General features: G+C 35.9%; 1 protein-coding gene and 2 long non-coding RNA genes across 6 annotated transcripts in view; 1 reads left to right on the top strand and 2 right to left on the bottom strand.

Annotated features, from left to right (window-relative positions):
- LOC140609019 (uncharacterized) overlaps positions 1-24,646 on the bottom strand; it is a 47,192-nt gene extending 22,546 nt beyond the window's left edge. For both annotated transcript variants that reach the window (XR_012011029.1, XR_012011028.1), the window contains exons 1-3: positions 24,517-24,646; positions 980-1,182; positions 440-550 (exon numbers count right to left, since the gene is read on the bottom strand). This is a non-coding gene — a long non-coding RNA (uncharacterized lncRNA). The remainder of the gene's footprint in view (positions 1-439; positions 551-979; positions 1,183-24,516) is intronic.
- DYNC1I1 (dynein cytoplasmic 1 intermediate chain 1) overlaps positions 1-27,577 on the top strand; it is a 438,187-nt gene that overhangs the window by 46,785 nt on the left and 363,825 nt on the right. The window lies entirely within an intron of this gene.
- LOC140609017 (uncharacterized) overlaps positions 24,986-27,577 on the bottom strand; it is a 55,483-nt gene continuing 52,891 nt past the window's right edge. The window contains exon 4 of the long non-coding RNA XR_012011021.1: positions 24,986-26,804. This is a non-coding gene — a long non-coding RNA (uncharacterized lncRNA). The remainder of the gene's footprint in view (positions 26,805-27,577) is intronic.

The following is a 27,577-nucleotide window of genomic DNA, read 5'->3' as shown; positions in this document are numbered from 1 at the left end:
CAGTGGGGTGGTTTTTGTCTGCCTTTTAATTTTACTAATCAGAAATGTTAGAAAGACAACTACAGTCAGAATCAGAAAATTTCTGTGGAGTGGGGTATCATTTAACCTCTCTACATATCTGTAAAAAATGGCAATAAGCATAACTTGCCTACCTACTCCATGAGGTTGTACCTCATGGTTGTGAAGTTCAAATAAAATTATCACATGAAGTCTCACTTCTTTAACCAAGAAAGTACTGTACAAGTATAAGATATTATTATTTTATTGTTAGTTTGGTATGCTCTGTGCTTTTCAGTCTGCTGTTTAGTTAGATGTATTTCTTTCTCATTATGCCACTTTTAGAAGCTGCTCCATGGAATGGAAATAGATCTTCTTTTATTGATCGTTATATCTAACAGTCTAATGGAAATGTAGTAGCACGTATGCAAGAGACACTCACCATCACGCTGAGGACAGAGTAGTGTAACCTTGTTATAAAGAGTGTCACCGTTTGCAGGTTATGTGAGGATTCAACACTGTCTTCTGTCTGCAGGATGATTTACAGCGCGTTCTGTAATGGAAGATTATAATGCTGCAATCAGAGAACAGAGTTCCCACTTGCATTACAGAATAGGCCATACATAATTCTGTTCACAGGATGCACCGTCTTCCCTTAACGGTCGGAATAATATAGTAGCAGAACAGCAAAAGAAAGTAATTTGGGAAATAAAACCGACCTGTTATTAAGTGATGCATAACACTGATAGTTCTCAAACTATTCTTTGTTCTCATTACATTTTTATCTTTCTCAGAGAGAAATTAACAACAGTAATACCTTATGTAAGAATGCTATATTGAACCTTATAAAGAGCTTTTATGAAATATACCTGAATCCCTACCGCATATTAATAAAGTGAAAGGGACAGAGGTTCATTTTCATTTTATACAGAGGAAGATTAGGTTAAAAAATCGGTTGAAGAGCTTGCTGAAGATTACACACCTCATTAGTAGTAATTGTCAATCAAACCCGTTCTGATTGAGTGTTTCTGTTTTTCTTTCTCCACATCAGATATCTTCTAAAAGTGTATACAACACTGCAAACACCCCAGGTGGGCATTAACTATACATCGGAGAGTTCTTCTGGTTTGTAGTAGAGGAGATGCTGGAGTTTGTCCTCCAGTGGCACAACAAGCACACACAATCCTGAGTGAATTAAAAGGAGAGTAACCACAACATCACACAACAAGAAAAAGATCACCATAGTTATTGTTAAAAATTATTTTTTTTTAAAAAAGATCAAGATTCCTAATTTTCTAGTTGGATATATATCAGTTCATTGAGTCAAATATCAAAGTTGTTGACATCTTTTTCAGTGATTGTCAAATTATTCCTGTTCTGCAGGTGGTATGAAATGTACTCCCTTTATTTTAAGAGGAGGAGTCGTGGGACATTTGCACTGAGCTCATGGCACATTCTTTGTTTCCCTAGTGATAAAAAGCCTCAGCCATAAGGACAGCTCTGTCAAGCGAGGTAGCCATCTCACCCAGGGAGGAGGATTTTGGCCTTCCAGTTCAATCTTTATTGCAGATACTACTAAAACAATCTTAGAAGAGTCCCATTCATATTTATATTTGAACTCTGTCCTTTGTTACATAACAAATGCAGAGGCATTGCTTTTATGTGTGGCATCAGAGAAATCCTTGCTAATGGCCCTTTTCCTAGCTTATGTAATATAAAGCAGTTCTCAGTAACAGTAGGGACATGGCAGAGAGGATTCCTTTAAAAATTGTAAGAAGTTTGTACAGAAAGGGTATGGTATGCATCAAGATGTGTTGTCCTTACTTTCACATTATGTTGCATTCACACTGCCTGAGTGCGATGGAGATTTGGCAATTATCTAGGTAATGTGGTCAATGTTAATGGACAATCTGGTTAATCTGGCTTTTAAAAGGAGTTTTTTTTTTTTAAAGATTTTATTTATTCATTCATGAGACACACAGAGAGAGAAGCTGAGACACAGGCAGAGGGAGAAGCAAGCTCCATGCAGGGAACCCGACATGGGACTTGATCCCAGGACTCCAGGATCACGCCCTGGGCTGAAGGCAGGCCTTAAACCGCTGAGCCACCCAGGGATCCCTAAAAGGAGATTTTTAGCAACAAGAAGTGAAATACCAAGAGAGCTCTTAAAGAATTTCCTTTAAGTTAAATTGCAATTCCTGACTTTATTTTTCAATTACCATATGATGTTTCAATAGTCTTTTTGCCATAATAACACTTTGTTCTTAAAGAGTCCCTGGCTTCAATTAGTTCAAAGTACATTTGGGTATATGTAGGTTATCAGTTTCTGTCCAGCTTTATGAAGTGAATTTGATCTGCAAACATTGGTTATTCTGTTTCACTGTCCTTATTCTTTTTTGAATTCTAGCCATAATGATTCTGATTTCCTTGAGCAATTTCATATGTATATATGAAAATTATGTGTGTGTGTGTATATATATATACATATATATCACATAATTCTTCATACATTTAGAAGAATAAATTTTTATGTTCCTTACTCCAAAATTAGTAAACTAGACTTATCTTCTTCCATTGTTAGACCATATTGCATTTATTTTTGTAAAAATAAATTTTATTTAAGCGACTATTAGGCATGTGTTGATTTTATACAAAGTGTTGAACTCAGTTTTAGGTTGATTCTATGAAATTGCCAACAAACAACCACTTTTGACCTATAAAAACTTCAGTCTCATGCTATTTGGTCTGATAAATAAGAGATGCTGCGAGTATTAGTGACAAAAGAAAGATAACGTAAAGAGGAAAGTTGTTTTAGAAGCAGTGACATTTAGAATTTGACCCAACATGATTAGACTATGGGAGAAAGAGTAAAAAGACTATTCCAGAACACAATATACAAGAATATAGAAGTAGAAAAATATAAAGTGTGTTCCAGAGATTCACAAATTGTTGAGTTGCCCTGATATGCATGTGGAGTGGGCGATGAACGTGAAAAGAAAGCCTGGAGGAAGATCAGGAAGGGTTTACATGACAACGGATGTATTGCCTTTTGCCCTTCAAAGCTATATTTACCAGCTGGTCCTTGTGAAGATTTGCAGTCTGCATTCACATCATCCAAGTACTTCAAAAAATATCAAATCGTGAATTTAGCTTAGTATTAGTTTAAATTGGTTTTAGACCAAGGCCTCAAAGATTCTCCACAAATAATATTTCAAGGAAAAAAAATAAAATAATATTTCAAGGACAATATGCGGCCCACAATCTAAAATCACAAAGCATATACGCGAACAAGGTACTAAGAATGAGAAAAAGTAAAAGCAGAAACAGAGCCATAAGACAAGGACGAGAATTACAAAGAAATATTATATAACAATTTTGTAAGTTTAAGTAAATAAAGGAAAAACCTACAAATACCCTCAGGGAATAGGAAACTATAAAAATTAGTATAGCAGATTTTTAAAAGAGCCACATATAACTTTCAGAAATTATAATAGTAGCATTAAAACTAAATGGACCAACTCTTAAAACTCAACAATGGGAAAGGAACAGCAGAATTAAAAAGTGGGCAAAAGATCTTCACAGAAACCTCACCAAAGAAGACATGCAGACAATAAATTAATGTATGAAAAGATGCTCAACATCCTCTATTATTAGGGAATTGAAAACGAAAAAAAACGAGATACCACCACACACCTATTAGAATTCTAGGCTGAAATCCAAAACATTAATAATACTAAATACTGGCTGGCCAGTATGTGGAGCAACAGGAAATCTCATTTACTACTTGTGGGAATGCTAATTGAGACAGCCATTTTGGAAGAGGGTTTTAACAGTTTCTTAGAAAGCTGCACATCGTCTTACCATACAATCCAGCAACTGCACTCCTAAATATTTACCTAAATGGATTGAAAACTTATGTCCGCACAAAACCTGCATGCAAATGTTCACAGCAGCTTATTTATACTTACCAAAACTTGGAAACAACCAAGGTTTCCCTTGGTAGGTCATGAGATAAACTATGATATTTCCACATGATGGAATATTAGTCAGTGTTAAAAAGAAATGAGCTATCAAGCCATGAAAAGACCTGTAAGAATGTTCCTTGCATATCTCAAAGTGAAGGAAGCCAGTCTGAAATATGATATTTTGGAAAAGGCAAAACTATAGATATGTAAAAAGATCAGTGTTTTCCAGGGGCTCAGGTATGGAGGGAGGAGAAGGAGGGATGAATAGGTGGAGCATAGGGGATTTTGGGGGGCAGTAGAACGAGTCTGTACATTACTGTAATGATGATACATGACATAATGCAGTTGTCAAAACTCAGAAAACTGCAAGACACAAAGAGTGAATCCATATGAACTGTGGACTTTAGTTAATAATAATGTTTTAACTATGGACTTCAGTTAATAATAATGTATTGGTTCCTCAATTGTAACAAAGGTACCACACTAATGCGAAATGTTAATAATGGGGAAACTGTGTGAAGGGGAGGAAGAGGTATATGAGAACTCTGCACTCCACTCAATTTTTCTGTAAACCTAAAACTTCTCTAAAAAATAAAGTCTATTAACTTAAAAATTTTTTAACTCCAAAGACAGATTTAAATGTAGATTAGGCATAGCTAAAAAGAAAATTAATAATGGGAATATAGGTTAGAAGAGATTTCCAGAATTGAATACAGAGAAGAAAAAAGATATAAAATATAAAAAAGAAGTTAATTGTCATGAAAGTTAGAGTGAGAAAATTTAGCATACTTTTTAAAAATGGACTTTATTTTTCGAGCAGTGTTAAGCTCAGAGCAAAATTGGTGGAAGGTATAGAGATTTCCCACATATTTCTGCCCATTTCCTATACACAGCCTCCTCCACTGTCAAAATCCCACACCATACTCGTTCAATTATTAGGACTGATAAACCCACACTGACACATCATTATGACCCAAAGCCCATAGTTTCACATGAGGGATCACTTTTGGTGTTGCACATTTGTCAAATGTATAATAGGCATGTATCTAACATTATTATAATATCATACAGAGTAGTTTCAGTGGCTTAAAAATCCCCTGTACTATACCTTTTTACTTTTTCCTCTCCCTTAACTCCTGGAAACCACTGACTCTTTTACTGTCTCCATAGTTTTGTCTTCTTCAGAATGTCATATAGTTGTCATCCCACAGTATGTAGCTTTTTCAGATTGGCTTCTTTGACTTAGTAATATGCATTTAAGATTCTTCCATTTTTTTATGGCATAATAGCTTATTTCTTTTTAATGTTCAATAATATTCCATTATTGACATGTACCAGTTTATTCATTCACTTACCAAAGGACATCTTGATTGCTTTCAAGTTTTGACAATTATGAATAAAGCTACTATAAACATCTGTGTGCAGATTTTTGTGTGGACATAAGCTTTCAACTATTGGTAAATACCAAGGCAGACAATTGCTGGATTGTATGGTAAGAGAATGTTTGCTTTTGTAAGAAACTACAAACCCTTCCAAAAAGCATCTGTACCATTTTGCATTCCCACCAACAATGTTGCTCCGCATCCAGCCAGCATTTTGTGTTTTTAGTGTTTTGGATTTTGGCCATTCTAATAAATGTGTAGCAGTATCATACTGTTGTTTTAATTTATAATTCTCTCAAGATATATGATGTGGAGCATCTTTCCATGTGCTTATTTGCCACCTTAGTATTTTCTTTGGTGAAATGTCTGTTCAAGTCTATTGCCCATTTTTAAAATGGATTGTTAATTTTCTTATTGCTGAGCTTTAAGAGTTCTTTATATACATTAAATAACAGTCCTTTATGATTTTTGCAAATATTTCCTCTAAGTCTGTAGCTTGTGTTTTCATTGTCTTAGCAGTGTCTTTCACAGAGCACAAGTTTTTAATTTTAATGAAGTCCAACTTATTCTTTTTTCATGGGTTGTGTCTTTAGTATTGTATCTGAAAAGGTATGGCCATACCTAAGATCACCTAGGTTTCCTCCTAGTTAATCTTCTATGAGTTTCTTAAATACTTTTTATTGGAGTTCAATTGGGATCGGAAAGAAAGAACAGATTAGAGGCAATATCTGGGGATAAAATGGCTAGGAATTTTTCCAAAAGAAAGGTGGGGAAGAAAGAGACCAGAGAAACAGAACCACTGACTATGCATTCACTGTAAATTACTTCTGTGCAGGAATTAGGTGTAGGAGAATGAAGAATTAAATGGCATGAACTTTTTTTTTACTCTATTCTTACTGCTCATTGAGAATGAAAATGCTTAAAATCCTGTCTGAGATCCATTCACTTTCTTTTAAAGTGTTGGGACAAACTTGGCCAGAAAGAAATAAGTAGGCAGATGAATCCAATTTAACCTCCTTGTCAACTGGAACTCCAGGTAAATAGAATAATAATATTTACCCAAAGAAAGGGTTCTTATCTATAGAATGCTTTAGCAGGATTTCCTTGCTAAGGATTACTTAGTAGTAAACCCAGAATCTATAGATCTAAAATGCATAGTTCCCTAAAGAATCTCACATAAATTATTTAAGTGTTTGGAGTATCAAATGGAGATATTTCATAACTTAAGCACTCCTCCTGCCTTGTGAGATGATCCAGCAAAACCTTAGCTGAAACCTAACCCATTATTCTGGGCCAAAGAATACATATCTGGTGTGGGGAGAAAGGACCCATCAGCCTTTGACATCCCAGACCTCTGCCTGCTTTGTCTTTGCCTCTTGATTGCCCATCTCTTGAAATTACTAATCTTGTTACTGTGTTAAGTACTCTTCAGGTGAGTCTGATTTGACAACCTAATCTTATGTATTGGCCCACTCATGAAAATCAACAACGGGAGTTTTGAAATAAAATACCTGGTGCTATGGAGTGCTTCATTCTATTGAACTGTGTGGGTAGACTAAGGTAAAATGAGACAGGCAGTGAATATTTGCCCTCAGAAATTATGTTGCAACGTTCTAGGATCTGTGAATATCCCTGTGTTAACTCTGCTATAAAATCAACATATAAAATATGATATAACAACTAAAGAAATATTCTAAAAAAATGATTGCAAAGACATACGTCAAAATAGTATTAGTAGTTATCTGTGGGTAGTGTGACATATGGGGTAATATTCACTTTTTTCTGTATTTTATCTATTCTTTCAGAATATTTTATAATTGCATGCATATTTCCTTTTATAAATCATAAAAGATAAACTTTAAAAACTATAATCAATCTTGTATGATACAAATTTATTGCAACTATGTTAAAAAGATACCCAGCTAAAAGACTGAACAGAAATACACCATATGTTACCTAAGATTTTCTGGAAATTGTTGGGATTTGAATGATCTGTTTATATTTTTAAGTGTTTTCAAAACTTGTATAATGAGTGTGAATTATCTTTGTAATGAAAAAAAAAAGCTAATTTCTCTTGGAAGAGTATTCAATATGAAATAGATTTTCAACAGTACATTTCTCCCTTCCTGTGTGCCCCCTTTCAGCCCACTTATTCCCATAAAATTATGTGTATTGGGCATAGAGAAGGTACAAAATTTATAGACCTCGGTATTAAGAATTAATGGTCTCAAAGCCACCAGTGCCTTGTTGTTTCTATCAGATTTTCTAAAAATACTGTTGGTCCTATAATCCCATATATAATTATTTAATCCTACTTATACATGCTTTGTTTAGGCTATTTGAATGACAAAGAAGAAATGTGTCTAAAAATTTAAAAACATATATATATATATATTTATCACCACCATCTTAAGAACAGACTTTTTGTGTACTTTCTTTAACCACTGTGGTTAGTATTAAAGAAATGTGACATTTCTGATTTATAGGTCCAAAAATATAAGGAAGAGTCTCCCTTCTTCCATCATGCTCTAAGATTATATAGTCAACTTCTAGAGAATAGTTAGTCCTACACTTATTTTTATTTTCTTGAATAGCAGTTTTAGGGATATGGCTCAGGAATAAACTAAAATGTTCAATCTACTGCCAGAGCCAGAAACATAGACTCAAAAGCCCATATGATCATACAGCTTTGCTCAGTTTCGTGGATACAGACTAACCTTAGCTGGCTTCTGCTTGAAAATACAATAGAACTGCATAAAATCTATCACCATTCATTCATTCATTCATTCAATCATTCAGTAATTCCTAGTGATAAGTCTTGTGGACGGGAGATTCAGGAGTGTCGAGTGGTGAGCAAGACTAATACAATTTCTGATATTGCTGAATCTGGCATTTTAGTAAGAGAAGATATCAAGTATATAGTTAAGTATATATTTATAACCTATGATAATGGCTACAAAGCATCTTTCGGAAACACAGTACAGGGGCACTTGATTTAGATTAGAAAGTCAAGAAAGTCCTCTTAAATGACATTTAACCAAACTTGATGTATGAGTAGGAGAAAAGAGAATATCTGAGTTGGAGGGAAGAAGATGGGAGAATGCTACATGGAAAACTGTGGAAGGCTGAAGCAGTTAAACCAAAGAAATAGTAAAGGAGCTTAGAATGGAGGACAGTCCATGTGTCCAGGAATTCAGACATTTTGCAATACTTAATGAAGAGCAATGGCAATTTATTCAAGGATTTCGAACAGGGGAATAACTTTTTTTATTGCAAAAAAAAGAATCTCACATAAATTATTCCCTAAAGAATAATTTAGGGAATTATTTTTAATAATTTTTTTAATGCTATCCTCATGTTCAAAGTAATGTCATGTCAGAGTTGAAGTCCTACATTTTATCTCTTTGAGGACATAATTGTATGTGATCTGTGTGAACATGAGGCATAAAGTTTGAGTCTTTGGAATCAAGTACTTCATCTAGCATAGTGGTTAAGATTCAGGCTTTAAAATCAGATCATCTTGCATCTACCACTTCCTAGGTACATGACTTTAAGTAAGCTTCTAAATAGGTACAACCAGAATAATAATTTGTTGTTGTGAGAACTAAGTGAATAATGCATATGAAAGGTGTCCACGGTGTCTGTACATGGTAAGTGATCAAAAATAATAGCTATTATTTCCTGACTCACTGCCACAGGAAAAGAATAAACTCATCACACAGTGGACCTTTATGCTCCTTACATAAGCTAATGCAGAACGCATTTTTAGTGAGCTAAATTGTACTCAGTGTTTTCGGAGTAATGAGCCAAATACATTAACTGTTCTGGAAACAGATGAAGCCTGACTATTTTGACTAAATATAGAGATAATTAGAGTCTAGACTCTATCTGTTGATAGGGCTTAGGGAAGCATAATGAGAATCATCACGCCATAATAGAATAATACGTGAGGCTAAAACAAATCAGAAATTTCACAACCCAGATGAAAAACAACTAATTTTATTGATGTCAGAAATACATTATTAGCTGAGTCTTCTTACGATCTTATGATGTTTGTTTCATGTTGTAACAGCTTCTTAATAGTGTAATCAATTATGCCTTTCTGTTTTGCTACTAAAGCCTTTTCTTTCCTCCTCATAAGTTTGGTAAAATTATCAAGTGTCAGATAAAATCTTTTTTCTGTAGTTATATAATATGCATTAGAAACGTTCATTCTATAATGTACAGAGATGAAAGGTCCTTCCTTACAGGTACTTTTTATTTAAAGCCAGTGAAATATTATCTATAGCAAAGGCTTTGACTAGCTTGCCTGGTATTGGGCCTACCTACCTATTTGCAGATTGTTATTGAGCAATTCATGTTACCAGAAGACTCCAATATTATTGTATAACACACACGTAAATAAGTGCACAATGCCAATATGTTGCATAGAAAGGAGAAAAGGATAGGCTACAAAATATTGGATGCAGGCCAGCCTCAGGACAGAGAACCAGACATGAATGTTAGAATTGTAGAGCATCTGTTCATCTCTAGCAGTGTGGGAGGAAGTGACAGGACATTACCAGTACTAAGACTGTCTTCATTTTATCCTTTAAAGTCAGGGTGCCGCCCATGGGTTGTAGTACCAAAATATGAGCAAATGAAACAGTTGAATTGGGGAGCTTCACTAGGGCTAAGCTCGGAAATTGATGAGTAATTGGAGTACAGTACAGGTTTGCAAATACCGCTGATCACTGCCAGTCCATGGTTAAATTCTCACCAGTCTGTGGTAGAATGAGAGACAGAGACAACAGGAGTCTTTCATGAGTTCTTTAGGAATTTCATTCTGAATTTGTGTCCTTCTGCCCTTTCCTTGTGGAATACGGTGACGGAAGATGATTTTTTAAAAAGTAATGTTCTTTACTTGGCCAGATAAAAAATTGATAGGGATTATATCAGCCAGCAAAATATTTAAGAGTTTATGCATTCCATGTGTGAAATCTAAAACTCTAGGATCTACTAATATTTAGATATTGCAAAAATGATGATCAGGAAAAGAAAAAGTCAAAAAGAGGCCTTTCAAGCCAAAGTCTGGAGCCCCCACAAAATCAGATTGTTATGCTACATGCATTGAAAGCTAAAAGTTGGAATGTGGAGGCTCTGATTTGATTCAGAGCTGCGAACTTGGGCCGGAACAACATGCAAACCACTTCCTCAGCGGTATCACACTGTCTTATCAGAACAGGCTCTGCAGTGCTGTGCCAGGATTTCATCTTGATTTTGAAGAGCTGTGTCTCGGAAGGTACAGGGAAACTCGAGAGAAGCTAAGTAGCCAGGGTGCTTTGGACACTCGGGAGCACTGCTTTTTACCAACCGGTGAAGAAGTATTTCTATAGTTTAGCAACCGATATGGCCTTGTAGTTAGCTAATTGTCACCCCTCAGTATTTGCAGTGAAGACCCATCCCTCAAGTACCAGCGGGAAGCGTGACTGTGGGCTCTGATAAGCAGGCCTTCACATCCAGTATCGCCTCCTTTCCCACATTGTTTTGTAAATTCCTCATTAATGACAAGTCTTAACTATTCCTGAAGAGAGGTATGGCTTTGATCTAATTTCTGTTCTGGAGGACACCGTGGAAGCCAGTTTGATTTCATGATGTTTAGCCCTGTTCTTTGAAAGATTAATCTTACTATGGATCGAAGCCTCCAGACTCTGCCTTTTGTCAATTATGAAGAAGGTCCACTCAGTTTCTCATTCACCTTCTTGGCTAGGTTTGACCTCATGGTTGATAGTAAATAATCTTTTCAATGATCTTGGGTTTTTTTCCTCTCTTTTTAGAGGGAAAAAGAAAGGCACTGGGAGAATATGATCTGCCCCAGAGCCATTGGGATATAGCAAGATACTAAAGGTCCCCCAGGGCCCCCAATTCCCAATGTTTATACTGCCTCCAGCCAAGATTGTTTGTATATTTAATTCCTTCTCACTTTTCTCAGAACTACTTACCCTGTAGGGTGCATCTTTGAAATAAACTACTGTAATTATTCAACTCACATCCTGAGAAAAATGCCCTTCTCTGCACCAATAGTATAACATTCTAGAAATTGTACTTATAATCTTTAAAAAGGGAGTCAATAATACTTAATTTACAATCAAATCTCAAATGATCTTTTATTGTTCTACGGTTGCTGGGGTGGAAACATTCATAGTCTCTTCAAGGAATTATAATGTAGTTATAATACACTTTAATATCCTCAGATAAAATGTGTTCTATCAATGCATTATAATTAAAATGCATTATTAGAGAATCTCTATTTGCTTTTGCTATATTTAACATTTTTAATTTGCAACATATTGCTATCTCTAATTGCTCTTTCTCAGAATTACTGTGTGAGATGAATGAAAATTATACTTGCGTGCATCATCCTTTTTTTAATAGGAAAGGAATGGAAATTCAGAAGACTTGTTTAGGTCACGCAAATGATAGATAAAGACCAGATGTGAGAGACTTCCAGTTCTGGTAATAAGGTAATACTAGGAGACTTGAAAAACCCTAAATATCCTAGATAGTTGATTCAAAGAAAGCAAATGAAGTCCCTAGGTTCCAGAAATAATGGTGGGAACAGGATAGTAGTGGACTAAGGGTAGAAACTGTTGCAGCAACAGAGTATGGGTGAGGATCAGGGCTTGCTCTTGATAAACTAGAAGCCTAGTTCGGATGTCCAAGATGGATGGAAGACAAAGACTGTTAGGGACTAAATGTTGTTCTCCTCCCCTCATTCACATGCTAAAGCCCTACCCTCCATTATGGTGATATTTGAAGTAGGGGCCTTCAAAGATATTTATGATTAGGTGAGGTCATGATGCCCTAAAAGTGCTGTACCTCAGTTAAAGGGTGGACTATTAAAGAAATTTGTTTCTTAGAAAAGAGAGATAATAGATACATTTATGCATATATTTCTGCCTGGGTTCTGCATTGAGAAATCAAACCAAAAAACTTGATAATTTAAAAAGATCTGTTAATTTAATACTATAGACTTGTGCCTCAAATAGATACAGAGTCCAAATTTAGCCTACCCTAATAGATTAAACTATCAACCCCAGATTGAAGAATTTATATAAAAATTGACCCTAAGGCAAAAGTACTCTAACTTAATGCCAAGAATCTAGCACTTTAGAAGGGACACTCTCACAATGAAATCCATATGGGGTTCTCATAGAGAAAAAAGTCATGCTAAAAAAGAGAATTAATGATAAAAAAAAATTACACAGTACATAAGGAAGGCATTCATAATGAGTGAGAGTGAGCAAAAATAACCCCAAACTGGAGATAATAAATTACCACCCCCAAACGGGATAAAAAATCCTGCTAAAAAGAATTACAAATGATATGCTTCATAAAGAAGGAAATTGAATTCATGAAGAAAGAATGGACAAAAGAAACATTGGTGAGCAACCACATTCATAAATATGTGGATATATCAAAGCATTTGCAATGACAGTAAAAACAAATTTGAAGATAGAGAAACAAAAATACTAGAAAATAATAGAATGTCAAAAATTCAAGTTTGGAGTATTCCAAGAGTAAAATATTGGCTGAATTTAGATATTGTAATATCAAGAATTCATGTTTAAAGTTTAAAAATACCACTAAAGGAAGCAAAATAGAATATATAACTTTTAAATAAGGGACTGTGATGGATAAAATAAACTATCAATTAAATAGAACACTGAAAATGAGTAAAAGAAACAAAAAGGGAGTTAAATAGAATGTTAAAGGTAACAAAAATCTATCTATCTATCTATATATCCATAGTCATAATAAATGTAAATAAATTTGTCAGCTAAGAGACAGAATGAATTTTTTAAAAATGAATTCTATCCATTGCTTACAATAAATACACTTAAAATATGACATGGAAAAGCTGAAACTAAGGATGGAAAAATTATTCCAGGAAAACACTAATAAAAAGAAAGCTGTTATAACATATCTGACAAAATAGTCTTTAAATACATTTTAAATATATATATATATATTAGGGAAAAAGCATACTGTATACTGAGAAGGAACAAAATCACCAAGAAGATACAAAGTTCTAAACTTAAAAATAATAAACTTTAAATAATAAAAACAATTGGCAAAATTACAATGAAAAATCAACAAGTCCATAATCACATTGTAAGACGTTAATGTAGTTCTTTCTGTAATTAATAGATTAAGCAAATGAAAAATTGTAAAGATTTAGACTACGTTTCAGAAAAATTAACAAGTTTGATCTAATATGTAGAATCCTATACCTACATTCATTCTTTTTAACACATGTACATCATTTACAAAAACTGACCACATAATGGTTCCAAAGTAAGTCTTAATAGTGAGTGGTTGGCTTAGATTCTATGTCATGTAGATAATATTCCCAAATCTCAGTGCAATAAAATGAAAAATGAATAGCCAAAACATAGTTATCCTTCTCTGTTTAGGAACTTAAAAGCATACTTTTAAATAATTTATGGGACAATGAAAAGATTGTTATATCAAGATTTGTGGGTTGAGCTGACAGTCTTTAGATGCATTAATTACACATATTAGGGGAGAAAGGGTGAAAATTAAGTCTTCATACTTTTAGAAGTTAGGGAAAAGAATACTTACAAGTTAGCAAGCAGTAGGGGAATTATGAACTTTCTCTATGTTTTGTAAATTTGTGATGGTGACTTACCCCCAATCAACAACTGAAAACATCCCTACATTGCTTAGTTGATTAAACACCTCAGTGATTAAAAGCCTTCAAATACTAGTTCTATCACTTAATGGTTGTATGGTCCATTGGCATATTATTTGACTTCTGTGGGCCTCAGTTCTCTCATCTGTAAAATAGGAATCATAACATACAGGGAGCTCTCATCATCTCAATATTTATTATTCAAGCTTTTGTAGCAAAATAAAACGTCATAATATGAAACTATTGATTAAAGAATTGACCTCTTTGGGGTGTCTGGGTGGCTGAGTTGAGCATCTGACTCTTGATTTTGGCTCAGGTCATGCATGATCTCGGGCATCATGGGATGGAGCCACAAATCAGGCTCCCAGCTATGCAGGGAGTTTGCTTGTCTCTTTCCTCTTTCTCTCTTTCTCTCATAAATAAATGAAATCTTAAAAAAAAAAATTGATCTCTTTAATCGATCCCTTCCCCCTCAGGTGCCTTGGCTTTTGCCTGTCAATGACTTTGTTGGTCAGGCTCTCACTGAGTGCCCAGAACTGTCCTCATTTTCAGATAATGGTAATGACCTTTAGGAATATAGTACAAATGCTTGGAAAATGAGAAAGAGAACAGTGCAAATGATGCAGGATGTCATGAAGTCAACAAAAGTGGAAAACTATTTGACTTACACACAAAGCCATAGATAAATATTTGCCAGAATTAAACACATTAGTACTTCATGAAAAGAAAATTAGCCAGAACAATGACACAATAGGCATCTCAAAGGAGAATAATTTTTATATCAAAGCTCTGAGGAAATTCATGAAGAATTCAAATAATTTTACAAAACCAACACTCTTATGATCATGTTGAAAATATAAATGTGAAGTGAAGAATATTGCATTATATAATCATGTCATTTTCCTGGAAAAAAAATACACTCTTCTTAAAAAAAAAAAAAGCCCATTTGAATTATTGTTAGTTTTTAAGAATTAGTGCAAACTTGGAATTATATATGTGCTATTGATGAAAGATAAATATATGTTGTATTGTTAATTTTTAAAGATAATGTTCTTTTTTTAAAGATTGTATTTATTTATTCATGAGAGACACAGAGAGAGAGGCAGAGACAAAGGCAGAGAGAGAAGCAGGCCCCCAGCAGGGACCCCGATGTGGGACTCCATCCAAGGACCCCAGGATCATGCCCTGAGCCAAAGGCAGATGCTCAACCACTGATACACCCAGGCATCCCAATAATGTTCTTTTTTTTTTTTTTTAGATTTATTTATTTACTTATTTGAGAGAGAGAGAGAGGGAGAGCATGAGTGGGAGGGAGGGGCAGCGGGAGAGAGAAGTAGGCTTCCTGCTAAGCTAGGAGCCCAACTTGGGGCTGGATCCCAGAATGCTGGAACGATGACTTGAGCTGAAGGTAGACACTTAACGGAGTAAGCCACCCAGGTACTGCTAAAGATGATGTCCTGTTCACACATTTTCCTCCAACAATTTATCATGAAATGATGGTTTCCATTTCCAGAGGCATCTTTTAACTGGTCTTTTCCAGCACCAATTATGTTTTTAAAAATATTTTATTTATTTATTCATGAGAGACACACACAGAGAGAGCAGAGACATAGGCAGAGGGAGAAGCAGGCTCCTTACAGGGAGCCCAATGTGGGACTCGATCCCTGAACCAGGATCACGCCCTGAGCCAAAGTCAGACACTCAACCGCTGAGCCACCCAGGTGTCCACAGAACCAATTATATTTTGATGAGAAGGACCACATGAACCTACATATGAGGTGATTGTGAACCTTAATTGGGATACTTTATGGAATGGCATTGGGTCTGGTCCATAGTAAGCATTCTATAAATCTTAGCAGTTCACTATCCTATGCTAAGTTAAAGGATCTAAACTTTAAACAAAAACCAAAAAAACCTCTCAATGGACTTTTCCAATATTGTTACCCAGTGTCATCCTTTATAAACTCCACATCTTGTGGAGGCAAATTAATCTCTTTGCCATCCAAAAAATTTGCACACCTGGATTCTTCAAGTTTCAGTCTACTATAACTTCTTACAAAAGTTCTTCTCTAGCACTATGGTTAGAAATAATCCCTTCTTCTCCATAGTCTGTATTCTCATAGTAAAATGTATAATGCTGTGACAGCCCATCACATTTGTTTTAGAAAAGGATTATTTGTGTCCTGTTTCCCTTACTAGATTGCAATCTCTCTTAAGATTAGGTCTCATGTTTATCTTACTGCCATCCTTGCACCTTGCGTTGTGACTGGCACAGAATATCCCTTCCTCCACCCATTCATTCACAAACGTTTATGGAACTCCAAAAATAGCCAGTTTTTAATTACTGTGCATTCAATGAGTGAATGAATTCAAGATAGAGCAGTGTATTAAGCAAGTATAATAGGAAGTTTTCTTTCGGCTTGCCTGCAGGATCTCTTCCCAATCTTTTCTAAACCATGATACAGGATCCTGAGTGTGTGCCATTTCAGAGATGCGCTTGAGGGAGTAGCATGTGTTATTCATTACATCACATATAACCTTTTCAAGTTTACAATCAATCTTGCTGGGGAGGCTGGTGTCATTTAAAAAGTACAGCAGTGTGCTGGAAGGAGAGACCATCTGAGCTGGCTACAGTCTGTGAATCCAAATACCCTATTTAAAGGTCCAAACATGAAGAAGGAGGATGTACTAAACACATCATTTTCCTTCCAAGTGATTGAAAAGGGATGGTACATTGAAGCTTTGTTGGGTTTCAATGCATTGATTTTCTCGCTACCTATTTTTCTCAGGTTTGTCAGGTACTTAAGAGTCTATTTCAAGTTGCCTGCAGACTCCTTTTCTCATGTTTCTTAAAACTATTTGTGATTAAATCACCTACATTGTCTTCCAAGTTCTAATGATTCTCTTTCGCTAAACCTGGTTTTTTTCCTTTACTTTATTCTGTTTCTCACATCTTTATTTTCCAATACATTGCTTGCTTTCAGTATCCCCATCAATTTTTCTGTTTCTTGATTCTCCGTACGTTGTTATATTTGTTCACCAATCTATTCATCTAGCACACAATTCCTGGGCTCCTTCCAGTGTCAAATTGTGCTCTGGTCACAGACAAGACCGCTACCTACACTTAAGAGAGAATGCAGTCTAATGTGGCGGTGGGAGACTGGGGAATGTAATGTCATGGGACAGAATGAGCAAGCCCAGGATACCTGCATGCATATATCATGTAGGCATCTTTATCAAAATGCTGAAGAAGTACCTTAATTATGGGGCAAAATTGGTAACTAAAGATTCTTGGAAGACATTAATATTAAACTGAGATTTCAAGTTGGCAGTGGAGGAAAAGAGGAATTTCTGGTGTACCAAATAGAATAGCAAAGGCATCAGTATGCTAACTGCTAAGATGCCTGATTGAGGGCAGTATTTCTCAGTATTATCTATGGACGAAGTGTATCAGAATCATCTAGAATGTTTTAAAAATCATAGATATGTGACTATACTTCCAAATCTATTGAGCTGGACTCTCTGGAAGTAGGTAAAATATGTCTTTAATAAGGACCTCAGATTATTTATAGGCATGGCAAAGCTTTCTAACTCCAAGGATAAGGGAGCATGGGTAGAAAACAAGAATATTGACTTGACTGACATAAATGAAGAAGGGATGTAAGGGAAAGGGCACCTGATAATGCCCCCAACAATTATTAATATTATTTCACATCTTACAGGGTTTGCATTTGAGATGTGGTAGTTAAATTTTTGCTGGATCTACTAAGTGCCAGATATGGTGCTAAGTAATATCTGAATGGAATCAAATTTATTTCCCAAAACAATTAACCCATTTTTAATATCTCTACACCTGGACTGCTGAGTACTGTTAGAAAAACCCATGCAACCATGTAGATTGGTTCCACCACTGGTATGTGGTCTTCACTGTCATTTAAATCCTCAGCATTGCCTGACCACTCTATATTTCTCTAGCCATCTCTCATCATTGTGTTAAAATGTAAATTATGACTCAGTAGGTCTGGGTGGGGCCTGAGTCTGCATTTCTAGCATGTTTTCAGGGAATACTGATGGTGCTGTCCTAGATCTCAGGTTGGCATGGTTAACTCTAGATGAGAGAATGGATGGGAGATTGGGTGTAGATACCATTATTCTGTAGGGAAGGCAGAAAGCAGTTTACAGATACTTCTTTCAGTGTAAGATTTGAGCTTATCTACTAAGAATTAGGACAGAGGTAGTGTACTGGGAGACTCTAAGAGAATGGAGAAAATCTGTGATAGTTGTGGTAAGTGATGAAAAAAGTTTTAGAAGCTCAGCTCAAAAACAGAAGCCTGTACCTCCCTACCTCTTCAGGTGCTTGGCTTATCAAATTTCCCTGTGTCTTCTCTAATTGCAAACCCTTTCTTTCTGTTGGGTCTCCTCAATAACATTTAAGCATGTTTTAGTCTCTTCCATTCTATATCAACATATTCAAATCATTTTTCAGAACTGCCCTAACCTCTTGTCCACAGGCGGTGAATGCCTTATGTTCTTTTCCTCTACAAAGCTAAAAATCTTCAAAGACTTTCTTATACTGTTTCTGTTTTGCTCCCATTCATTTATGAACCCACTTTTTATTTTTCTTATTTTTTCAATACACTTTATAAAGATATTAGCTAATCCCCCAAAATCCAGCCTCCCCATTTCCATGTAAACAACACCCCAATATTTAGCTGGGCACTGGGCTGCCTAGATAAAGACTATTTCTCAGCTTCCCTTGCAGTTCTGTGTGTCCATGTCTCTAGATTCAGACTGGTGGAATGGGAAGCAATATGTGTATCTTTGAAGAAATTATCCCGAAATGAGAGGGTATGTTTTTTATTTATTTCTTGCTGGTAGAATGTGGATGAAAGAATTCAAACACTGGCCACCAGCTTGGATCATGGGAAGAATTTGGGAATGGAAGCCACACATGACATGGGAACCAGGTGGAAGGCTCTGGGGAATTACAACAATGGAATGCCATTCCAGACTGAACTGGCAATCCCCAGATATCTTGGACTTGAATAAGAAATATACTTCTGTCTTATTTAAGCCAATGATATTAGAAGGCTTTTAGCATCAGAATCCTAACTAATATTCTACAGCAATCTGCCCATCTTTTTTTACTCCTGATACTTACTGTTCAAGCCATCAGTGATCATTTTTGCTACTCCCCAAGGCCTGTAACACTCTTGACCACTCCTTTTCTTCTGAATATTCTGTCCTGTGAACTTCTATGAGACCATATTATCTGGATTTTTAACCGGATTCTCCCCTGCTTCAACATATTCTTTAAGTCATAGTTCTCAGCGATGGTTATGTATTAGAATCACTTGGGAAGCTTTGAAAAAAGGCTGATGCTGAGCTCCAGCCCCAGAGATTCTGATTTAATTAGTCTGTGGTAGGGGTCTGGCACCACTGTTCTTTATGAGTTCCCTGGTGATTCTAGCATGTCGCCATGGTTCACAGACAGTGCCTTAAGTATTGCATTAGATTCTAGGCTCTTATTTTCTGTTTTGCACGTTCACCCTGACCAATCTCATCTGCAACTCTTTTCACTTAGCATCTACATACTGATGATTTCATACTGATATCTCCTAGATGTCACTCTTGAGCTTCATACCCATACATGCAACAACCAATTGCACAGCTCCAGTGCATATACCATTAACATTGCGTGATTATCATATGCAATTTTCTCCCTTATTTCTGCCCGCCCCCTCCCCCCAAAGTTCTTGTTCCCCAACCTGTGTTTATTATCTGTGTGAATAGCACTATTATCTGTATAGTTGTTAAGAGCTAGAAATTTCACCTTCCTCCCAATTCCCCTCATTCCCTTGGTGTCCCATCTAGTTGATCAGTACAGTTAGTTTCTACATTTTTGTATATCTCAGTAACATTCACTTTTCTCCACCTCCATTGCTATTTCCTGGTTGAGGCTATCAGTATTTCTTGCTTATACTGCTTTCTCTATGGAATCATGCTCCCTCCCAGTCCTTTCTCCACATAGCAGCTGGAGGGAACATTTTAAAAGACACATTCAGTCATGACACTTCTTTGCTTATACTCCTTAGGGGTTCTTCTTTGCTTCAGAATGGAAGCCAAATGCCTTTGCTGGACCCACCAGATCTTTCATGATATATCCCCACCTTCCCTCTCCAAATTCATGGTTCACCATTCCTCTCTACCTCTAAGCCACTGTATAGGTATAGAGAAGTGATGGTTACTTTCCGCAAATTCATATATTCTTTCTGCACTGACCCCTGTGTGTACTGAAATATCCTGCTTTCTTTTCTGGCTGACCTCATATAGCCCCTAAACTTCCCTGAGTGTAGGCAAGTACGTCTCGATCACCATTTGTATACAAAGGATATAGCACATAGTCTAGGATATAGTCAACACTACAACAAATCTTGTTGGCTACCTACTATGTTCATGGAATGTCATGGAACTTACATCATGATGGACTCAATATTTACTGAGTGAAAAGTAGATTCTTAATGATTTTATATATGGACTCAGAGAGGTTTAATAATTTTTCAAGCATCCTAGCCAAAAATGTAACTAAGACTATATTTGATCTAGGTTTGCTGGCTCCAGATTCATGTTCTCCCCACACTAGCATGTATAACTTCTACAGAAAGACTCTTTATGAAGAGACTCATATAATACTTTGAAATATTTTCTAGTTTATCATGGATTCCCTGGCTTTTCCAATTAGTCTGTGGTTTCTAAGTAGCTTATAAAACAGATCTGAAGTTGTGTTCATCTACAAGCAAAACAGTTGGTCAATTAAACCAATTTAGTAAAAAGAAATAAACAATTGAATTTCTTGGAGGGACACCAGTTTTCTTTTTAAGTAATTAGTTTTCCATCAATGTAGGCATAGTTTTACACTCCAGAATGTTTTTTCCTCTTTCCATTTGGACTTGGAATTTGAAAGTGGCTTTTCTTGTGCTTTGCTTCCTCAAATTACACAAAAAATTAACTATAGGTCACAAACACAGGTGCATATAGGAGCCAGGTAAGTAAAGCAAGTGAGTAAGGATGACTGTTGTATAATAAATACAACAGCATGCACACGATGATGAATGCATGTTGTGGTAATTTTGAACGGAAATGCAAAGCTATGGAGGTAGCAGGAAGAGATGATTGTGGAAATGGTTGACCAAAAAGGGAGAAATAAAGTCCAGATTCTGGGGAAGAGAACAGAGGCAATAAAAGGATTCACTGGAGTCTAAGAGACTTTGTTTTTTCTGGGAGAAAACCCTCTTGAGGGTGACCAAGTGTCTATGACAACCATCTTGAACTAGAGCCTGAGGCTAAATAAATTAATTCTGTAAGGAGTTTCCTTTACGGGTTGAGGGGAAACAAAGAAATAGGTAGAAGAATCCACTCCTCAGTGAAATGAGTCATGTAAGTAGCTCATTCCCACATCTCCATGCAAGCTCTTTGCCCCAGAGTCACACATTTGGTGGTGACCAGTCAACATCTGGGAAGAAGAGCAACAGCCCTAATATCAAGAAGGCATCATTGTCCCTTAGCACAGGGGCTGGGGGATGGATGAAACCTAGATGCTTCCCAGAGGTTTACTTTACATAGAGGCAAGGCCCCAGAAATCTGAAAGCTAAAAGGAAATATCTACATGCCTTATAAAACAATAAATCACTATTTTTTTTCTTTTAGCCTGATAGTGTTTGGTTTTCCAATACTTTCAGTTGAAAATTAAAAATTTCTTAAACTTATGAAAAGTTATTCAGTCCTACCTAAAACAAATTAAAATGGAAAGAGATGCCACTTTTTTTATCTATTAGATTAAAAGATCCAAACATTCAATACCATATCATGATGGATACGCTGTGAAAAAGTAGGCATCCTCAAACATTTCTGATGAAATGTAAGTTGATTATAATGTTTTGAAGGTTAATGTGGGACTATTTAATAAAATTAAAAATGTATGGACTTTTGCCCCAGAAGACTCATATCTAGAAATTTGTTCTACAAATGTAATTACTCATGTGAAAAATGACATATATATGAGGTTAGTCATTACAGTACTGTTTGTAACAATTAGAGATAAGAATCAACTAAATGCCCATCAAGAGGTTAAATGAAGTATGACACAACCATATGGTAGCATACTATAAAGATGTAAAAAAAATTTTTTTAATTTTGATGGGTAATATTTCTGATACATGTTTTGTGAACCAATTAATTTTATGCTGTCATTTGTATAAAAAAAAGAATAAGATAGAATATATATTCATATATATGTAAATCTCTGGAAGGACATGCTGGGAACTAGTGAATCATTAAATATTTAGGAAGCAGTCTTGGGAATTTAGCAGATGGGAACCAAGTTTGAAAAGGAGATGTTTTTTAGTGAATATCCCTTTATTCTTTTCATTTGGAGTCATTTAAGTAGTTTATTTATTCAAAAATTCAATACATTTATTTTAAAAAAATAATAGAGTCCTAACTTATTCATTAGAACTAAGCACATGGGGATCTCTGGGTGGCTCAGCAGTTTGGTGCCTGTCTTCAGCCCAGGGTGTGATCCTGGAGTCCCGGAATCAAGTCCCACATTGAGCCTGCTTCTCCCTCTGCCTGTGTCTCTGCCTCTCTCTCTCTGTGTCTCTCATGAATAAATAAATAAATAAATAAATAAAAATAGAACTAAGCACATATGTTGAAATCCTAGCACTATTGATTACATTGACCTATTACATTGAAGGCTTCTCTCACCTTCTAGAATTTCTGGTTTATTGGCAGTTCTGAAAGATCAGGACTACAATGCTCAAAAGAGATATTCCATGCTGAAGGTGGCCCCTACAGGACAACTTGAGAATTTTTTGTTACTTTGTTTCCCCCTTTTAGGACAGGAGAGTTTAACAGAGATGGTCAGGGATTGTGATCTGGGGTTTCTCCTTCCTGTGGCTAGAAATTAGAGTTTTCCTAATTACTGATGTCAACTGTAAACAAATCCATTTTAGAGAGAGCAGTTTGGGATGTCAGTGTGCTAGGGAAGGAAATATACCTGGATGCTGACGCTCTCCCTGTCATTCAGAACTTTCTAAGTAGGCAAAGATCCCCTAACCTTTTCCAGCCTTAGTTTACTCACTTGTAAAATGCAGATAATACAACCATCCTTGTAAATGTGGTGCTTACTAAGGTTTTCTTTTAAAACTCCATGATATTCAACCTCTAAGGCAATTCCAGGCCCCCAAACTCATTCAAATAAGAAGTGAGCAGCTAAAGACCACAACCCAACAAGACCACTTCAAACAAAGAAAAATCGCCTAGGGAAAAGAACCAGAATGCCCAGATTTTATCACTGAGGAACTCTAAAATATTGTATGGGTGATGTTCTAGTCACCTCTGTTGTGTTCTCCATTTTCTGCATTTCCAATGGAGTTCTTATCATTACACTGTTCTTTATCAGTGAATGGTGTGTGTACTGATTGAGGGTGATTAATGTTATGATTTGCTAGAAATTGCTATAATATTTATTTATAGTAAATATATAGCATTTACTATAAATTCTTGTAATTGTGAGGATTCAAGCCTAGATCTGACCAAGAAAGTGTATCACTTAGATATACCAGATTTGAAGTAATAAAGACTGAGTTGCACCCTTCCAGAAAGGGGATGAGTGATTTTTAATGTTCTCTGTAGACATGAGCATTTCTTAAGATATATATATATGGGAAAAGGATTAGTGTATGGATATTGGGTACCCATTGTGGTATTCGCTCATTTTCCTTAATGTTATACAACTCTAATTTTCCTCAAGGAAATCCTGACCTAACCCCTTAACCCCAACCCTCAATTCACATAGTGTGAGTAAAGCTGACCCCATCTCTGGCTCAATAAGAGAGAAGTGACTCAGACCCGGACTATCAGAACACTATAATCTTTACACTCAATAATGTAATCCTGAAATTTGAATCAACAGAGGATCTGTTTCAGAAGTTTTTTGCTAACCTTGGAGCTGTAAAATTTTAAGCCTGAAACCGCCAATGGTCATCACATGAAAGAAGCTTACCTAAGACAGAGATGAAGGAGGAGGGGGCGCAGCAGGCTGTGGGGGGTGAGATCTCGAACTCTAAAAACTCTAAGAACATTCATGTCTAGTTATGTGAATAATTTATTTTCATTTCAGTCACTATGAGTTGGGTTTTCTAACCCTTGCAAGTGAAAAAAAATCTCAGCTAAATCCTCGGCATCTTCAAGAAGTGAAGAGATGCTAACCTCAATTAAAATATGGAAAATAAAATAAAACTGAACTGACATGCCAATTTTCAACTATTAGATTTGCAGATATCTGATATCTTGATAACTCCTGATATTGACCAACTTTGAGAAAATAAGAATTGTCATACTTTGTTGGTGAAAGTGTGAAGATGGTACAATCATATGGTAGGTACATTTGAAAATGTATTGCAAATACATTTACCTTTTAGCTCTACGGTTTCACTTCCACAGCATGTTAAATGAAGAAATATTGGGATCCCTGGGTGGTGCAGCGGTTTGGTGCCTGCCTTTGGCACAGGGCACGATCCTGGAGACCTAGGATCAAATCCCAGGTCAGGCTCCTGGTGCATGGAGCCTGCTTCTCCCTCTGCCTGTGTCTCTGCCTCTCTCTCTCTCTTTCTCTGTGTGACTATCATAAATAAATAAATAATTTTTTTTCAAAAATGATGAAATATTTATTCATTATAGCATTATTTGTAACACTATGGATATCAACCTAAACATCCCTTAATAAAGGTCTAAATAAATGAAAAATTAGGTACATCTATACAGGGGAATATATGAAGCAATATAGAAGAATGAGGAATTTCTTTTTGTGCTAATATGGACATATCTTTAATATATGTTAAGAGAAGAAATTTAAAGTGCTGGTATTTGTATAAAATGTTAGTTTAATAATGAGGGAGAGAAAAGAAGTATCTTCATAGTTGTATGTGTATGAATATTTCAGGAAAGACAGAAAAGAAACTGAGAAGAGTAGCTATCCACAGAATGGGGCAGTAGAACATAATATTTAGAAGATAGATTCAGAGGGGGATTTTTTTTTCACTATATACCACCTATTTTATTGTATTAAACAATTTTGGAACTATACAAACACTTCACAAATATTTTCAACATGTATTTTTGAAAAAGAAAGATACAACAACAGAATGGGGTTCTGGAATTCTAAGTTATATGTGGAATGCCGGTGCTGGAATATTAGCTAGCCTAAATTGAATGAGCAGGCTTTCTTCCATCTTCTAGAATCTTAGCTTTAAAGAGATGCATGTTGCGCAGCTGAAAAAAAAAAATCCTGTGGCAATGGTGGCACCTACAGGACACATTGAGAATCTTTTGTTTGGTTCTTCATTTTTCTTTTTTTCTGAGAGTTGGCAGTAGGGCATGTTAGGGGTGAGGATTGTTTGAACCTTTGGATCCAGGCATACTGGAAGCTCTGAATTTATCCCTGAGTTTTCAGTTATAAAGTCAATACATCTTTTTTCATTTCTTTTTTTTTTAAGGTTTTATTTATTTGACAGAAAGAGTGCATAAGCAGGGGGAGTGGCAGAGGGAAGCCAACTCTTCTCTGAGCAGGGAGCCCAAGGTGGGGCTCCATCCCAGGATCCTGGGATCCCAGGACCCTGGGATCATGACCTGAGCTGAAGGCGATGTTTTTAACTGGCTGAGCCACCAAGGCTCTCCTTTTATCCCCTTTTCTAAAGCCAGGTTGAGGTATCTTTTGTTTTTGTTTGTTTTTTTGTTTTGTTTTGTTTTTTGCCCATAATCATTTCTAATGCTGCATATTAAGAGTTTTTCAACCTCTTTCATAGTAAAGATGTGAATTAAAACTAAGATAGTATTTTCCACCTATTGATAAAAAATAAAACTAAAACTATGTTAGTCAAGTTGGGGGCAAATATTTTATTTTACTGGGAAGAGTGTAAATTTAACAATCCCTAAGGGATGCAAATTAGACATATTTGCTTAATTGCAAATACATGTATCCTTTGACCTAGCAGTTATGCTTTGTGTAGTTTGTCCGGCAGATATATATCCATAAATTCAAGATGAGGCATGAATAAGGTTATTCAGTACAGCAGTGTCTGAAGCGCAAACAAGAATCCACCTAAATGTTCATCATTCATGGAGAATTGATTTCATCCACATAGTAGAGAACTCTAAATCCATTAAAAGGAATAAGTTTCTTTAAGAACTTATAATATAAATCTCTCCATAATGTATAGTTGTGTAGAAAAAAAAAAGGAACAGAAGAATGTGAATAGCTGACTAGAAATGGGATTAAAAAGGGTCGCGGGAAAGGAATTTGTATTAATATTTAGTTGCATATGCATTACAATCTCTGGAAAAACAAACAAAAAATAAATTACCATAGTAAATAAAGGCTATGAGGAGAAAACTGGTAGATAAGAGACAAGGATGGAGGGAGATTTTTTTCCAAAGACTTCTTAAATATATTTTAATTTTTGAAACTTATAACTATATAATGTATTAAAAAATGAATACATACAATTTCAGGGGGAAAGAGTCCTAACTAGAAGTCATGGAAATCTAAATCCATGAGTGTGTATGTGATGGTGGGGGCTTGGGGGGGGGGGCTCTTTAGATTGAATTTTATGGAGACTGGAATCCATCTTCTAGAATTTCTGATCCTTTTCAGTGTTGAGATCAGGCTGCTGAACTAGAAACATCCTGTAGTTATAGCGGCACCTGCAGGATAAACAGAATATTTCAACTTGTTTGTCCTCTGGGAGGAGGAATGGGAAAGAATGTAAGTTTCACAGAGCATAGGTGAGGAATGGTGATTTTTCCCATTAGAGTTGCTAGATATTGTGAATATAATTTTCATATAAACATTTTGGAAGCTTAGGCCTTAGAGCTAAACAACGTTGGTTACAAATAGTGGGTATGTCACTCATCCTTTATTACTACTCAGCTGGGTGGCCTTAGGTAAAGGAACTTAGTATTTCTGAACCATGATGTGTACTCTCATAAAATGTGAATTATGCTACCTAAATTGTAGGTTAATGCCTCATTGTGTTTGAAGAGACTTATCTTGCTAGAGAAACCCCAAATCTGACAAACAACATTCTGTGATTATTCAATGCTTAAGGTAATCCTAAACACCCCACATCCATTCCAACATGAAAAATTGCTGCTAGAGACATGTAGCCTGCAGAAGGGGCCACCTCCTCCTCCATAGTCAACAGCTTGTAAGGACCATGGAAGATACAGAACAAGGATATTCTGCCAGAGAACTAACCAAACAGCTAGGTCACATTATCTCCAGGTCAAGGATAACTTGCTCTTCCCTATCCTGTATGTCATGCAAAGTACCTTGGACCAGAGACTGCTTTATACCATTTTCCTTTCTCCGCCTTGCTAAATGGATGTTTTATTGTATTTATCTTTTTTTTTTCTGATTCTTCATGTGTGTATTATGGTTATACTCAAACCACACTTTGCTGGGTTAGGAGGAGTCA

This window comes from Canis lupus, chromosome 18 (genome assembly GCF_048164855.1).
Source record: "Canis lupus baileyi chromosome 18, mCanLup2.hap1, whole genome shotgun sequence".
NCBI classification, from domain to species: Eukaryota; Metazoa; Chordata; class Mammalia; order Carnivora; family Canidae; genus Canis; species Canis lupus.
This window is presented reverse-complemented; position numbering and strand designations above follow the sequence as displayed.